Source organism: Delphinus delphis, chromosome 13, assembly GCF_949987515.2.
Source record: "Delphinus delphis chromosome 13, mDelDel1.2, whole genome shotgun sequence".
NCBI classification, from domain to species: Eukaryota; Metazoa; Chordata; class Mammalia; order Artiodactyla; family Delphinidae; genus Delphinus; species Delphinus delphis.
Window position 1 is genome coordinate 10,739,722 of NC_082695.1, and position 18,301 is coordinate 10,758,022.

Genomic DNA, 18,301 nt, shown 5'->3' on the forward strand with positions numbered 1-18,301 from the left:
GGATAGGTCAAGATATTTTTGTTTTCAGTTTTGGTTTTTAAGTAAGCAGATTTAAAGAACAGTCAAAGTGGATGCAAAAGCCCAAAGTCGGGGGACCACCGGGTAACAGATGCAGAGATGCTTAAACTACTGCGTCTCCAGAGTGCCGGGGGCTACTGGCAGCAGTGACAGCAGCAGCCCTGAGGGCCAAAGAGCGACTCGGGGCAGATGCCAAACCCTCAGGTCACCACCTGTAACATGAAGGGATCCCTCCCGGTCCTGCCTATTTCCCAGGTCTCCTGTGACAGCCAGGTGAATTAACCAAGTGGAACTGTTCTAAAAACCTTCAAGAGCTACTGACACAGTAGTGAAATCCTGTTACTATATAAACACTCCGGGTGTCACCCAACCTGATCAGCGCAAGGATCTCAATTCATTCCCATTGTAGGTGCTCCCCAGAGGAGTCTGCGTGGCTCCAGGGTGGGGCCAGACTTGGGTCCACGGCCCAGCACTGCCACTTGGCACCAGTGTGATCTGAACAGTCTCTGGACCTCGTTTTCTGCACTCAGCAAATATTTTTTGCTCTGTCTATAAAATAGGGATAGCACAGCTACTCCGCAAAACAGCTGCTCTGTAAACAGCAATAGTAGGTCCTAGGTCTCTGCAACAACCTATTATGCCCACTGTACAGATGGGGAAATTGAGGCTTGGGGAGGTGGGATGATTATATAGCTAATAAGAGATGGAGCCTTCCCTCAAACTCAGGAAGTCAGATAACCAAGCTCCAAGGTTGTTCACACTAAGTTACACTGCCTCCCTTTAAATGTGGGTATCTATAGCTACTATCTTCATTCATTCATCGAAGAAACATTTACAAGCACCAACCGTGTGCCAGGCACCAGGTTAGTCACTGAGGAATGAGGATGTCAATGAGTTGGATAAGTTCCCTACTCTCAAGGAGAGGGGAAGACAAGGGTATTAGAGGGTGGCAAATGCTACAAAGAACAAATGGCTATGGGGGTTCATTCTGATGGTTGGGGAAGACCTCTCTGAAGACGAGACATGAGTGACCAGAAGGGATCAATCTTAGGGGAAGGTTTCAGGAAGAGAATTCCAGAAGGAGGGAACAGTTAGTGCCAAGGTCCATGTGGGGAACAGGGCTGGCATATTCAAGGGACAGAGAGAAGGTCAGCGTGGCTGAAGCACCATGAGACGAGGAGTGGCTCAAGAAGAACCAGGAATGGCAGGTGGGGGTAAGTCAGGTCCGGTTTTCTGGGCCTGAGTAAAGAGTTGGGGGTTATTCTAAGTTCAAGAAGAAGCCTTTGGAGGCTTAGGCACTTGAGCCACACATCTTATTTAAGGTTGCGCTGACAGCTATGTAGAGAATAGATTAAAGGGGGGAAGTATAGAAGCTGGGACATTAATACAGATATAAAAAGACTATTATAGTTGTTGGTACAAGAAATGATGGTAGAAACAAAGGCTTGTGTCCACCAAAAGCCACGTGCAGGAATGTCCATGGCAGCATTATACATAATAGCCACAAGTTGGAAACAAGCCCCATGCCCATCAGCAGCAGAATGTTTAAACAAACTATAAGACATTCACCCAGTGGAATACTACACAGCAGCGAAAAGGGGGAAACTCCCACTACCCACAAGAACACAGCACAATCTCCCAAACGCAATGCTGAGAAGCCAGACAAAAAACAGTACGTGAAAAAAACCAAACAAACAGTACATGCTGTTTAATTCCATTTATAGAAAGTCAAAACAGGCAGAATTAATCTGTGGTGATGGGGGCTGGGGAGTGATTACCCTTGGGATGATCTCGACTGGGAGGGAACGTGAGAGAGCAGCTGGCCTCTGAGTAATGCTCTCTATCTCGATCTACACGGTGGTTATATGACTATGTTGGTATGTAAAATTCACTGAGCTGTGCACTTAAGATCTAAAACAAGAGAAACATTAAAAAACGATGATAGAGTGGGTCAGGCTGGCAGCAGAGAACAAACTCGACAGGTCTGGTCCCTCCCTTAGGATTTTGGAAGTGAAACTGGCCTCCTGGCGCTCTGTCCCATGACTTACGAGCAGCCCTCTCTCCTGTAGCTAAGGCTGTCACCCAAATGAGCGATGACTATGCAGCAGCCACAGCCGCAAGAGACAGGATTCCCCAGGAGTGTAGGAAATCTCCAGCAAGAGGTCCAGAACAGCGAGCTCTGGCTTCCCACCCTGCCAGCTGAACCGGGAGGGCTTGGGCTCCAGAGGGAAAAGGCCTGATCCCATCCACGGGAGCCTCTGCAAACAGCGCTGGCCAGTTTTAAACAACTTTCCGTCTCTGTCAACCAAAGGGCCACGTCAGAACTGGAGGAACCGGGGCAGCCAGACTCCTTCTGCCTGTCTTCAGCCTGAGCTACCTGCACTGTGCTCCCCGTCGCATCAGAACGACTGCAGGTTGGGGCTCTGCTGCTCGGGGAAGCCTCCTGAAAGGACCCCGTGGGCCAATGAAAGATGGGCTGAGAGGTGCTTTGCATCCTTGCAGTAAGATGAGTGTCTATAATATCACCTTTAAAACTTTAGGAAATTTTTTAAAGCAAGAAGAAAAAATACATTATATATACAATAATAATAATACACACACACACACACACACACACAAATGGGGTCCCTTCCCAACTGCCTTTTTCACTTAATAACTGATCTTGACTATCTTCCAGTGCCATCTGAGAGACTTCAAGTACATCTGTTTTATTAGCTCCATAATAAAGTAATAATCAATAAAGCTGGAATTCATTTGCTATACACAGTTCTAAGCCCTTCTCGTGTCTTTTTGCTTTTAATACTCGCCTCAACCCTATGGGTCAGCTGTATAACTGTCATCCCCATTTTACACACGAGGAAACTGAGGCTCTCCAGAGGTCTGCCCAAGGACAGGACACAGTACTGTCTTAAATGTGAGTGCGTCTGACACCCAGGACTGCCCTTGATCAGCACATGTGACAGCCTCAGGGTCCCATACGATGAAGGTGCTGTGGTGTCTTGAATCAACAGGCCCCTCATCATACATCCAGACTGAGTCCATGTTTTCCCATTTGTTATACGACTGTGTTGAATACGTCCTTGTGAACAGATAACCAGGGGTCAGCATGACTATTTTCTTAGGATAAATGCCTGGTTGTGGGACGGCTAGGTGGAAAGATAAGCCCCCTGTCCAATTAACTGCCCTCCAGGAAGGCTGTGTCGTTGACTCTCCCACCAGCAGGGTGGGAACTGCCTGCCTTCACAACCCCGTCCCCCTGCTTGATAAAACCTCAGTCAAGAGTGACTCTCATCCTCCCTCTCTCTTTCCTCTCCTTGAACCCAAAGATGCACCATTCGCTGAAGCCAACTGCCAGACCACAGGCTCCCAGAAGGCGGAGACCACAACTCTCTCCTCTTCATGACCCTCCAAGCTCCAGGGGGTGGGGGAAGGCATTTGCACTGGGAAGGGGCCGTGTCCTTAAAATAAAAGACAGATTCTCAGCTCCCGGCCTTCGCACATGCTGTCTGCTCTGCCTGGGTCACGCTTACTCCACTACCAGTCCTACTCATCCTCAGAGCTTCAGCTCTGACATCTTTGCCACCACTGCCACCATCTCCAGGAGGCCCTCCCTGCTTCCCCAGGTGGGCCAGGATGGCTTCTCGGCGCCTCCGCAACCCCACGTTCACCTCCGACAGTGTAACATGAACCACATCACATTACACTCAATTTCATCAAAACGGAGCCACCCTCATTATTTTATTAACCCTAAGAAACACACTGACCCAGTGTTTTCCTTTTTTCCAACAGCTTTGTTAAGATATAATTCATATACCATACAATTCACCCACTGAACCCGTACAACTCAATGGGTTTTAAAACATTCACAGAGGGCTTCCCTGGTGGCGCAGTGGTTGGGGGTCCACCTGGCGATGCGGGGGACGCGGGTTTGTGCCCCGGTCTGGGGGGATCCCACATGCCGCGGAGCGGCTGGGCCCGTGGGCCGTGGCCCCTGGGTCTGCGCGTCCGGAGTCTGTGCTCCGCGGCGGGAGAGGCCGCAGCGGTGAGAGGCCCGCATACCGCAAAAAAAGCCAAAACCAAAACCAAAAAAAAATTCACAGATATGCATGATCATCACCACGTCGATTTTTACAACATTTTCATTACCCCCCAAAGAAACCCTGTACTCATTAGCTATCACCTCCCTGTCCCTCTATCCCACACCCTTAACCCAATCATAGGAAACTAATCCACTTTCTGCCTCCCGAGGTTTCCCTATTCTGAATTTTTAAATGAATGGAATCATGTAACATGTGAACGGAGGTGACTGGCTTCTTTCACTTAGCATAATACCTTCAAGGTTCATCCACATTGTAGCACGTATTGGTACTTTATTCCTTTTTATGGTAGAATAATATCTCATTGTAGGGATAGACCACATTTTGTTTATCTATTCATCAGCTGATGGACATTTGGCTATTTCCACCTTCTGTCTATTGTGAATTATGATGCTGTAAATGTTTGTCTACATGTTTTTATGTGGACATACATTTTCATTTCTCTTGGGTATATGCCTAAGAATCACAATGCTTTCTTATCATTTTATTTCTACTTATTTTATTTTTTTTCTACTTATTTTAAAAGTGCTTTTAGACTTATTTAGACAACAATATTTTACCACATATCACTCTGGCACATACTTTAAAAAAAAGAAGCAAAATACATCAGCTAAGATATTCCAAAAATGTTTTCAATACAAAGCCTGGATCTTCTAATTCATTTTTAAAATCATAGTTGCCTGCGTCCATGTTTTCCTGTAAGCTACTGTCCTCTGTGCCATTCTTGTATTAGCAATACAAGAATTCTCAAAAGAGAGCTCCACTGTCATCTCCAGTCAAGACTAATCTCATCCTGACTGCTGCTGGTCAACGGTGATTTCACACCATTGATCATAAGATGCATCCTGATCTTGGAGAGGTTAATGTGTGGGAAAATGTGTGCCTTAGAATTGACGAAACACGGTCATTTCCTGTCTGCTTGTCTGTATCCCGCACAAAAGATCACAAGTGTCTTGAGGACAGGAACCAATCTTATCCACCCTTATACTCATTCCCACTTTCAGTCAACAGAAATATATGAAGCACCTAGCCCACACATAATACATTCTTAATGAAAATATATCAAACGAATGAATGAATGTTGACCTACTTTGGAAAATGGAACTCACCTCCTAGCTGGGGGACCACCATCAATTTGTTTCATCTCTCTGAGTTGTTTCCCCATCTATGAGATGAGGTAATGATAAGGATGAAAATGAGCTCACGTGTGCAATGAACCTAGGAGAGTCCCTGGCACAGAGTAGGCTACTGAAAAATATTTGTGGAATCAAAGGATGAATAACTGAATGAGAAAATAATTTTTTTAAATTTATTTATTTAATTTATTTATTTTTGGCTGTGTTGGGTCTTCATTGCTGCACGCAGGCTTTCTCTAGTTGTGGGGAGCGGGGCTACTCTTCTTTGAGGTGCACAGGCTTTTCACTGGAGTGGCTTCTCCTGTTGCGGAGGACCGGCTCTAGGCGCATGGGCTTCAGTAGTTATGGCACACAGGCTCAGTAGTTGTGGCTCGCGGGCTCTAGAGCTCAGGCTTAGTAGTTGTGGCGCACAGGCTTAGCTGCTCCACAGCATGTGGGATCTTCCCGGACCAGGGCTTGAACCCGTGTCCCCTGCATTGGCAGGAGGATTCTTAACCACTGCGCCACCAGGGAAGCCCAAGAAAATAATTATTATTGCAGCTAAAATTTATCACACACTTTCCCGTGTGCCAGACACTGTTGTAAGCACTTTATGTGTGTGAACTCCTTTTTCTAACCCCTCATTTCATCCTCACAACAAGCTTGCAAGGTAGGTACTAATATTATCCCCAGCTAAATGAGGACAATGACAAATGAGGAAACTGAGGCATGGAGCAGTGAATCAATGAATAAGTGAATACAGGAATGAACAAGTGTTGGACCTACATTAAAATCCCAGGCATCCAGTCTCTACAGGGGTAAGCTGGTCAGTCCCTTCACCTCTCCGAGCCTCACCCCTGTCTGTAAGATGGGGAAGTAAATCGCCTGCACCTCACAGGTAGGTGCTGAAGAGGAAATGAGTAAGCATTAAGTAAGCATCTGACTCAGGTGCAAAGGGGCAAAATGAAGCCTGACCCATGTGATAGGAAAATCCCTTCATTGCTTGGCCAGGTGACCTTGGGCAAGTCATGTAACTTCTCTGAACCTCATTTCCTCAGCTGTAAAAAGGGGATACCCTACATCCCCGAGGTGGCGATGAGGCAGCCTGCAATGACACCCGCAAAGTCCCTAGCTCAGCCAGTGACTGCCTCAGAGAAAGTCTCACGATGCCGAGAGGCCCTCACCCAGCCAGACCTGCTTTCCAGGACAGCTCATCAGCTGAAAGGGGCTCCTCCCTCTGGAGGCAAGTCCAACACATGCCTGCAGCGGCAACCTTTCAAGCTGTCAGACAGGCGGGGCACAACCCAACGGGTGCACTCTTGCTTCCCCCAGATGAATAAATCATTACAGGAGAGTGGTATGCATCCCACCAGCATCCACAAGGACCTGAATTATATATGAAGGCAGCAACAGCAATTTATCCCAGACACGTGCAAGTCATAAAATGGGAGTTCTTGGGCGCCCAAGACAATTTTCAGATATTGCAGTTTTTATCAAAGCAAAAAGGTTCCCAAAGGAGCACCCTGCACCACGGGTGCAGGGATGCCTTAATCGGGCTTATTTATTATCAGAGGAGAGAAATCTACTCTCCCTCCCGGTTCTGCCACGTCCCCCCACCTGCCGCCCCAGCATGGCTGCTTCTCAGCTCAGGAGCCCTGGGATTTGAGGGTGAGCTGCCAAGAGCAGCCACCTGCCTGGTGGGAACCATCTGCTGGCAGGCCGGGAGCGGGACCAGGTGTGCTCCAGATCCCTGGAGGGAGAGGGGAGAGGAAGAGGGAATTGCAAGACGAGAAAGAAAGCTCTGGTAGCAAGAGCTCTAAGCCGGAGCTCCAGAGTCCCACCTTCACCACTGATTACATGGGGGGAAACCGAGGCACTGAAAGGTTGGTCAAGATCACGTGGAGAGAGAGGGGAGGAGCTGGAATGACAACCCAGTTACATTCAACAGACATTTATTCAGTGTCTACAGTGTGCTGGCCCTAGGGATGCATGGTAGAGATGCGCACGTGACTTGCAGCTGCCCCTTCCAACAGTCGCCCTCCGTCCCTGGGCTTCTGCTCCCCCTGGCTGCCTTGCTGCTGATGCTCAAATGTGCCAAATGCACTCCTATCTTAGGGCTTTTGTACGTGCTGTTCCTTTTTTTTTTTTTAAACATCTTTATTGGAGTATAATTGCTTTACAACGGTGTGTTAGTTTCTGCTTTATAACAAAGTGAATCAGTTATACATATACATATGTTCCCATATCTCTTCCCTCTTGCTTCTCCCTCCCTCCCTCCCACCCTCCCCATCCCACCCCTCTAGGTGGTCACAAAGCACCTAGCTGACCTCCCTATGCTATGCGGCTGCTTCCCACTAGCTATCTATTTTACGTTTGGTAGTGTATATATGTCCATGCCACTGTCTCACTTTGTCCTAGCTTGCCCTTCCCCCTCCCCGTATCCTCAAGTCCATTCTCTAGTAGGTCTGTGTCTTTATTCCTATCTTGCCCCTAGGTTCTTCATGACCATTTTTTTTTCTTAGATTCCATATATGTGTGTTAGCATATGGTATTTGTTCTTCTCTTTCTGACTTACTTCACTCTGTATGACAGACTCTAGGTACATCCACCTTTCTACAAATAACTCAATTTCGTTTCTTTTTATGGCTAATATTCCATTGTATATATGTGCCACATCTTCTTTATCCATTCATCTGTTGATGGACACTTAGGTTGCTTTCATGTCCTGGCTATTGTAAATACAGCTGCAATGAACATTTTGGTACATGAATCTTCTTGAATTATGGTTTTCTCAGAGTATATGTCCAGTAGTGGGATTGCTGAGTCATATGGTAGTTCTATTTTTAGTTTTTTAAGGAGCCTCCATACTGTTCTCCATAGTGGCTGTCAATTTACATTCCCACCAGCAGTGCAAGAGGGTTCCCTTTTCTCCACACCCTCTCCAGCATTTATTGTTTGTAGATTTTTTGATGATGGCCATTCTGACTGGTGTGAGATGATATCTCATTGTAGTTTTGATTTGCATATCTCTAATGATTAATGATGTTGAGCATTCTTTCATGTATTTGTTGGCAATCTGTATATCTTCTGTGGGGAAATGTCTATTTAGGTCTTCTGCCCATTTTTGGGTTGGGTTGTTTGTTTTTTGGATATTGAGCTGCATGAGCTGCTTGTAAATTTTGGAGATTAATCCTTTGTCAGTTGCTTCATTTGCAAATATTTTCTCCCATTCTGAGGGCTGTCTTTTCGTCTTGTTTATGGTTTCCTTTGCTGTGCAAAAGCTTTGAAGTTTCATTAGGTGCCATTTGTTTATTTTTGTTTTTATTTCCATTTCTCTAGGAGGTGGGTCAAAAAGGATCTTGCTGTGATTTATGTCATAGAGTGTTCTGCCTATGTTTTCCTCTAAGAGTTTGATAGTGTCTGGCCTTATATTTAGGTCTCTAATCCATTTTGAGTTTATTTTTGTTTATGGTGTTAGGGAGTGTTCTAATTTCATTCTTTTACATGTAGCTGTCCAGTTTTCCCAGCACCACTTATTGAAGAGGCTGTCTTTTCTCCATTGTATATTCTTGCCTCCTTTATCAAAGATAAGATGACCATATGTGTGTGGGTTTATCTCTGGGCTTTCTATCCTATTCCATTGATCTATATTTCTGTTTTTGTGCCAGTACCATACTGTTTTGATGACTGTAGCTTTGCAGTATAGTCTGACCACTGGTTTCAGTTTTCCACCATTGAGGACGATGTTGGCTGTGGGTTTGTCATATATGGCCTTTATTATGTTGAGGAAAGTTCCCTCTATGCCTACTTTCTGCAGGGTTTTTATCATAAATGGGTGTTGAATTGTGTCGAAAGCTTTCTCTGCATCGACTGAGATGATCATATGGTTTTTCTCCTTCAATTTGTTAGTATGGTGTATCACATTGATTGATTTGCGTATATTGAAGAATCCTTGCATTCCTGGGATAAACCTCACTTGATCATGATGTATGATCCTTTGAATGTGCCATTGGACTCTGTTTGCTAGTATTTTGTTGAGGATTTTTGCATCTATGTTCATCAGTGATATTGGCCTGTAGTTTTCTTTCTTTGCGACATCTTTGTCTGGTTTTGGTATCAGGGTGATGGTGGTCTCGGAGAATGAGTTTGGGAGTGTTCCTCCCTCTGCTATATTTTGGAAGAGTTTGAGAAGGATGGCTGTTAACTCTTCTCTAAATGTTTGATAGAATTCGCCTGTGAAGGCATCTGGTCCTGGGCGTTTGTTGGAAGTTTTTTAATCACAGTTTCAATTTCAGTGCTTGTGATTGGTCTGCTCATATTTTCTGTTTCTTCCTGGTTCAGTCTCGGAAGGTTGTGAATTTCTAAGAATTTGTCCATTTCTTCCAGGTCGTCCGTTTATTGGCATAGAGTTGCTTGTAGTAATCTCTCATGATCCTTTGTATTTCTGCAGTGTCAGTTGTTACTGTTCCTTTTTAATTTCTAATTCTATTGATTTGAGTCTTCTCCTTTTTTTTCTTGATGAGTCTGGCTAATGGTTTATCAATTTTGTTTATCTTTTCAAAGAACCAGGTTTTAGTTTTATTGATCTTTGCTATCATTTCCTTCATTTCTTTTTCATTTATTTCTCATCTGATTTTTATGATTTCTTTCCTTCTGCTAACTTTGGGGTTTTTTTGTTTTCGCTGTTCCTTCTGCCTGGAATGCTGTTCCTCCAGATCTTTGCATAATTGACCCCCTCCCCTCGTGGTCTTTGCTCAAATGTCACCTTCTCAGGGAGGACTACCCTGACCACCTTATCCAAACTCGCAAGCCCCTCCCTTGCCCTGAGGCTCCATCACCTTGTCGCATGTTGGGTTGTCCAGAAGCAAACACAGTGTGTAGAGGGGAAAGCAGGTTGAGAAAAGGGGGGAAGATCAACTGTTTTGGTTGACAAAGCCTCCTCCATGCGAGCAAAGAGCTCTTCAGGCAAGTATTGTCCCCCAAAATGTCCCGAGTCAGCCTGAAATGTACCCCCCCACCGCAGTCACTGGATGCAGGTTGCCCTGGAAAAGGTGTGAGCTTGGCAAGGTGTCTCTGCAGCTCAGGCTGACCCTGAAGGAGCTGACAGGTGCGGGCTGTCTGCTGACCACCCCCCCACAGCCAACCAGCAAGTCCTTCTTTGTCAGGGCATGTGGGTGGAGCATCCCCATGTCTACAGCATCCCTGATCCTGCTTGAAATCTCTTCCCAGCACTTACCACCACCCAACACTGTATATAACTATTTACTTATTATCTTTCCGCACAACTCGACTCTTGTCTTCAAGAATATAAGCAATGGCTGTCTTGTTCTCCTTGCCTAGAACACTGCTTGGCATAGAGCAGATACCTAATAAAAATGTGCCCCATTAATGAATGAATGAGTACCTCCCACTGCTCCCAACTTAACAGGGAAGACTGGACAGTGAATGGTTACATTTCAGCATGGTAAGCACGGTCAAAGGGGATATCCCAAGGGCAACAGGTGGCCCCTAACCCAGCCTGGGATGGGGAGTGTCCAGGGAAGGCTGTCTGACTCCAAGTCCACTGCTATTCCTACTTCACCAGGACAGGACAGGGGATGTAAAAGCAGCTGTCAAAGCACTCAGGGCTCCTCCAGAATCTTGATGTGTCAGGTACGGTTGCTTAACCATTTCATGCTTTTATATACTGCCTCTCCGACCACGTTACAACTTCTCTGAGCCCAGGGAGCATGTCTTACATTTCTTTTTTTTATCCCCCTCAGTGGGAGTGTGGTGTTTTGTGCACCACTGACACTCTGCGTAATTACTGAATATATGAATCAGGCCTGTAAGGATGAAGCAGCGTGGCTATGGGTGACTAGGTTTTCTGACCTCCAGTTGGGACACAAGGTCTATAAAAATAAAAACAGCTCTCGCTTAGTGAGTGCCAGCTCCAGCCAGATACTGTGCCAAGCCCTTTGCATATATCACACTATCAGTTCTCATGGCAGCCTTGCAAGGTGGAGGTCTGAATATTGTCTCCATTATACAGATGAGGAAACTGAGGCCCAGAGAGGGGAAAACATTTTCCCAAAGTCACATAGTCAATAAGTGGTCAAGCTGCCAGACAAGCCTGCTCCGATGCTCTTAACCATTACACTGACCTTTTAAGGTTAACAAGACAGTTTTAAATCAGGATAGAATCATAAAACCTGGGTTGTGAGATCAACCATCTCCATCAGCCTGAAGTCACTAGGGTCTCTGGGTATTCAGGTCGGGGAGCATATGACAAATGGCCACTCAGCCCCATTCATTCTCATCTCTGTAGTGATTCCTGATGTCTTCTCTCAGTCACTGATTGTGTCTCCACCAGAAGAAAGAACCAGAAGCTGTCTCCCGAAGAGATTTATGTTACAGCATGAAGGTTGGGTGATTGCACCAGATCATTACAAATATGGAAACCTGGCTTTCTCAGCACACAGCATGGTATCATCTCTAGGGATTAGACTCACATTAGCCACACTTTGAGACTGATGTGTAAACCAGATGACAACTTGTTCATGTGCAAAGAGAAATTACTACAGTAGGGATTGGTTCAGAAAGTCTATACAACCAGTACTTTCTCTCCTGGTAAGAAGACCAGCCTGGGGGAATAAATAATAATCTGGTTTCTTGATGAATAAAATCAGGACAAGGAGAGACAATGTTTAGTGGCAGTAGACTGAAATGGCTAGGAGCAAGCATTTCATGGAAAAGATAGTTCAGATGGGATCATAACTAGTACGAGTCAACTGGCAGCAATATTTGCATCCATCTTGTGGCAGAGATTTTTGGTTGTTGCCAAAAGGCCATTGTCAATTCTCTTTCCCATGGTTGCTTCACACTGTAGAGATTAGATAAACATACACTCACTTTCCTTAGAACTATGGGTGGTCATAGCTGGCCAATGAAACACAATGGCAAGTCATCTTAGGGGGTTCTGGGAAGATATTTGCCTTCCTGGTGAAAGGTACAGAGGCAAGAGAAGAGCTCACTGGTACTACCTCTTTCCCCTTCTTTTTGCTTAAGCATGGATGTGATACCTGGAGCTGCAGTAGCCATCTTGCAAATATGAGGAAGATGAAAAGCCAATGTGCTAAGGTTTATGGAATGGAAACCTTAGACGCATGGCTCATTGATAATATTGCTGATCTGCTGCACCAAACCTGAAACTTCCTACATCCAGACTTCCCATTAGAGAAGATCATTAAATGTCTTTGTTGCTTAATCCACTGTTGTTTCAGTTACCCGTTGCATGATTACAAATCACTCCAAAATTAAGTGGCTTTAAACAACAACCATCATTATGTCTCATGATTCTGTGAGTTGATTGGGCTCAGCAGGGCAGTTATTCTCTCCACGTGGTGTTGACTGGGGTTGCGATCATCTGGAAACTCGACTGGGCTGAACGTGCAAAGGAGCTCGCTCACGTGCCTGGCAGCTGGCTGACAGCTCAGCCTTTCTCTGTATGGCTTGGGTTTCTCACAGCATGGCAGCTGGGGCCCAAAAGGGAGTCTTCCAAGTGTGCAAAAGTAGAAGTTGCACATCTTTTGCAGCCCAGCCTTGGAAATTACAGAGCATCACTTCCACTTCATTTTATTTTTCAAAGTAAGTCACAGGGTGAGCCCAGATTCAAGAGGAAGGGAAGGAGACACTGCCTCTTAATGAGAGGAGTGGCAAGAAGTTCCAGCCACCTTTAATTGACCACAGTTATCAACCTGCTTTTATACGACTTGTGGCTGAAAGCATTTCTCTAAATGCAGCCTTGCAAAGATCAAGACTCCCTCTCCACTTGGACAACCTGCAGTGGCTACACTGCCAAGGTGGGCATTTGCAACTCTGTCCTTTAGGCCCCCATGGCAGATCATGATGGATACAACCTTGCTTTAAATATGTTAACACATTCAGTCACATGACAGACAAGTCTTGCAGGCCTAGGAGCCATTCTGTCTCTTTAAGGTGACCCTGCATTGCTCTGCTTTGATCTATAATATATTGACTTAGTGGTTTAACTCTCAGAAGGCAATCTTTACTCCCTGTGTTTTCCAAGTGCTTGAGAAAACGTCACTGTAGCCCCCTAAACCTGGCAACAATCTCCATCAAGATGGTTACCCTTCTTGCCCTGTCTGTATTGTGGCGTCGCTGAAAGAATCAGACGGGATGACGACTGGAAAAGTACCTTGGAATGGTTAAGAGGGATTATTACTATCATATTCAAATAAGCATGTTGTGTTCGTTACGCCTTTTTTGGTAAAAGTGACATAAAACCCAATTCGATCCAGTTTATGCAAAAGGGAGAAAGGTTGGCCGGAAGTCTGAGGGAGTCTTTCCAGTTTCAGGCATGGTGGGATCCAGCAACTCAAACATCGTCAGCAGGACCTATTTTCTCTCCACCTCTTGGTCCTGATCTCCTCCAGGTTGCTTTATTTCTCAATAGGACAAGCTGCCAACAACTTCAGGTGCATATCCTCCTAACTCTTTAAACAAAAGTCCTCCTCCTGACCATTATGGGTCCAAGTTGAGCAACATGCCCATCTCTTAACCAATCCTTATGACTAAAGGCATGTAACGGGAAGGGGAGACACATGTTATAAAGTATGGATGCTTTGACAGGTACACCGTGAGTGAGCAGAGAACACAGATGTGCAGAGAGAAGCAGGGAGTGGAGTGGTCATGGCAAGAAGTGGAAGAGAAAGACCGTGCGGCTCCATGAGGAAAGGGGGGGCGGGACTGCCCTCCGTGGCTTTTTGTTTCTATCCTTGAGGAGCGAGTCAATCTTGGTAGAAGACATTTAAAGAGACTCGATACTGATCCCAAATTTACATAGCAAACTGGGGGGAAGAAAAAGGGATTGAGGTGGAAATTTATCTTGAAAAATGAAACTAAAGCTTATCAACCTAACAAAATTTAGGTTACCATTTCAACAACACATGAATTCTTGTGAAGAACGGAAAGTGAATTAAGTAGTAAGGGTGTTTTTGGGGTAATTTTTCTGACAAAATCCTTCACTTCAGCTTTGGTTTTCATAGCATGATAGCAAAAAGGTCATTTAAAAAAATATTCAAGGGCTTCACCAATTTTTCCTAAGGCCTTCTTGAATCTTTTGATATTTAAATCTTTCTCTTTTGAAGTGCTCACCGTGTCATTTTCTTTGTCATTTTTTTTTTTCCTTCAACTGTTAACTCTTTGTGGGGAGGGATGTTCGAAACACTGAATAACCGATATGACAGCGTGGAATGATCAACAGTCACCACAACAGCCAGCGTGGCTGAATCTGTGGGTTCTGGCTGGGTATCGGTACTGATTGTTCTAAGACCACCAGACTCCCAGGGGTTGTCTGCGATTTTTCTGTTAAGCATGTTTCATCAACTTCATGGAATCCTGCACTTTGGGCAAGATTTCCAATCAAACGTTTGCAGTTGGATTACACTGCATATGCACCAGGGTCAGACAGTCAGTGAGAGGCTGATTCTCTCCGATAAGAGGACTCATTTGCTATAAGAAACAGCAATCCCTACCAGGACATGTGATGGGCACTCAAAATTCAGGGGGTCCTTCAGAGAGACTAAGCCACAAGGAAGCTGATGTGGTAGAAAAGGATTCATGCTAGTATTAATCATTAAAATTTTTAACAATTGATGTTGTATAATTACTGAAAGAGCTGGAGGACAACTTTTACGTCTCTACACAACTCCATCATCTCCAGGACTCAGATGATAAATACTCAATAACAAAGACCTTCTGAGTTTTGTTTGTGAACTAGCTTGCATGGATTGCTCTTTCTTGCAGGCAATAAGCCTTGCCAAAGACAGTCAGGATTTATGCATAGGGTCACCAGATGATTTCAACAGAAATATTAGAACGACTTGGAAAAAATACGATGACCATGAATGGGTCTGATAGTTTCTGAATTTGTTTCCTAAGTGAAATGCTCAAATATCAGCCTACATGGTTCAAACTGGAAATCCTATTTATAAAATTCAGGACAGATCCTTTACACAACTGTAGTCTTTAGCCCACCGATTCAGAGAGGTGTGGGGCTTCCCTTGCTAATCATGGGACAGAAAACAGAGTAAACACAGAAGAGGGAAAGGAGCAGCTAAACTGATGAATTCTCCATCTCGTCTCTTTGCTGAGGCTTTGGAGTTCTGATCCTCGGACTTAGGGGGGCAGGGCTGGGGTGGTTACAGGTCCCTGGGTATCTTCCTGGCCTCAATTTTGAGGAACAACAGCAATTATTTCATGTTCTGTAATGCTAATTAACTCGAATCAGTCAAAGGCTTGCCCAGATCAGAAACAGTTCTGAAAATAGACTTGTGAATTCTGAACTTTCCTTAATTAACATGTTAACATACATCTTTCCCATGCCTCAAGTCAAAGCTTTTTCAATCTTGGGAATAGAAAAGCAAGAGCATCTGAAGCTAGCAATCATTGGCTCTCAAAAGAGTCTAGCGGTACAAAGCTGCAGTTCTACAGCCTGACAGGTGTGGATGTAAATCTTGGCTCTGGTACTTGCTAACTGCGTGACCTTGGGTAAGTCATTTAACTTGTGTGTGCCCCAGTTTTCCAATCTGTAGAATGAGGAAAATAATAGTATCTACCTCATGGGGTTGTTGTATTAAGTATAAATGTTTTCAAGACCTAACACATAATGAACGTCTAAAAATTATTATGAATCTGACCCAGTGGGTAGACAATCTAGATTTTTCTCCCCTACTGGGCCATTATTCTTCCTTGTAGTAATAGCCCCTTGGGTTTCCTTGGAGTAACCACCCCTTCTCTGCTCAGGGTGGTTCAAGAGGGGCTAAATAAATTCACCCCAACTCCAGGGCTGAAACTATGTATTAGTTTGCCAAGGCTTCACAGACTGGGTGACTTAAACAACCAACATTTCTCACAGTTCTGGAGGCTAAAGGTCTGAGATCAAGGCTTTTGCAGGGTTAATATCTTCTGAGGCCTCTCTCCTTGGCTTGCAGACGGTCATCTTCTCTCTGTGTCTTCACATGGTCTTCCCTCTGTATGTATCTGTGTCCTAATTTCCTCTTCTTGTGAGGACACCAGTCATATTGGATTAGGGCCCAACCATATGACCTCATTTTACCTTAATTACCTCTTTAAAGACCCTATCTCCAAAATATAGTCACATTATGAGATACTGGGGGGTTAGGACTTCAACATATGAATCTGAGGGAGAGAAAACTCAGCCCATAAAAACTTGTGACCCAGATCTGGCCAAAATATTTCCCTTCCCCTGGTCAGAGTGATTGATTCCATCCAAGACATTTTTTATAAACTTAAGTACAAAGAATTTCTTCATTTGCAAGATTGTGTGTTGCAAAAAAAAAAGTGTGGAATGGAACTGCTGGGGTCACCAAATGGAAAAGACCAATACAGAAGAAAACATAACAGAGTGATGGGAAGAGAGAGACAGTCCTGATGTCATCATTTGAGCCCCTGGAGCCAGCTGAGCCTGAAGCTCGAATGACAGTTCATTCATATAATTCACTAAACATCCCCTTTTGTGACTTTAGCTGCTTCAAACTGGGTTTCTGTCACTTCCAACCAAAGAAGTCTTGCCTAGCATAGCCCCTACTTAGTTATTAAGCAGCTTGTAGATCCCAAAGAAACAGAAAGAAAAGGAGAGGATGGAGAGAGAGGACTGCAAAGTGGAAGGAATATTTACAGAAAAAACTAGGTAGGAATCATGAACATATATTACAGGGGATGGGGTAGGTTTAAGAACAGATGGGTATTCCTTTCAGCCTAATGTAATAAATTTGACTGCACAGTACTGGAGGCAAGTAGTTCTTCACTAAACCACAGTCTTCTGAGAGGCAGTAATAGTATCTTGTTCAGATGCAATGTATCCCAAGTGCCTAGGTGCTCAAAAACATTTGTGGATTTGAATGAGCTTACTAAGAAATCTTCTGCATTTTATGATTTAACATAGACACCCTTTAAATAATGAATTTGCCACAGCATTATATTTGCAAACTCTCAGTGTACTCATTGTTGAAGAATTACACTGATAATCACACAGTTGTTGAGTATTAATTTTAATGAGGCCTAATAACTCAAAGAGGAAATTTCAAGTGCATCCTCTCACCATTAGCTGAGCTGTAACTGGCTCCTTCTTTACCCATAAATCGCATTACAATTCTCTGTTGCAATCTGGAACTGCTTTGCTTGGGACCCATTACAGCCCCTCGTGAAAGAGGTTTGGGTGGGAGAAGGCAAGAAGGTGTGTTTACAACACTGGACAGCAGCATGGAGTGAGAGGAGCCTGGCCTCCTCTACTTGGCTTATGGCACTGGAGAAGAACCCTGAACTTGGGAGATGCTAAGTTTCTATCAAGCTGCTGGTTCCCTGCCCATTCTCCCCTCTAGAGAGAGATTATTCCTTACCCTGGAAGGTAAGTAAATGTCTCTGGAATATGGGGCTTGCTGTAGGTTTACTGCCCTACAAAGGTAGGCAAATATCCTCCAGGAAGAGAAGAGAAATTTCTTATCTTGGAATGCCTCCTGGGAGACAGAGTTTCTCTATCTTCAGCTTGCTATTCAATCAGCCTTGAACAAAACTTATCAGTGTCCGTTCCCGGGAAGGCCCAGACCATACAAGAACCCAGTGAATCCAGGGAGAACTCTCTCCCAACAGACATGTGCGGAGATGACGATGACACAGGATGGAAGGAACCTGGATCCCTGAATCACCAGATGGAGGAGAGCCTTTGCCAACTCACATGAGGCTTTATCTGAGCAAAATATAAACTTCTGAGATGTTCGACCACTGAGATTTCAGGTCTCATCTACTGTGGCAGCTAGCATTAATAATCCTAACAAAGACTTTAACATACATTGAGCAAATTATACGTGTATGGGAAATAAGAGAGCTAGAAAATATACAGTAAACTCCAAATGACAAGGATGGGGTGGGATTTGGGAGAGGGTAGAAGATTATGAAGCAGTTGTCACCTTACTAGTGACAGTGTGAAAGGAAACAGAATTTGAGAGACAAGCCACAGCCGTCCAGGACCACATCCCCCCAGACAGCATA

The 18,301-nt window shown here is 44.6% G+C and overlaps 1 protein-coding gene across 1 annotated transcript in view; it reads right to left on the minus strand.

The window, feature by feature from the left end:
• Positions 1 to 18,301, minus strand: part of SUDS3 (SDS3 homolog, SIN3A corepressor complex component) — a 291,148-nt gene that overhangs the window by 119,497 nt on the left and 153,350 nt on the right. The gene's annotated exons all lie outside the window — the stretch shown is intronic.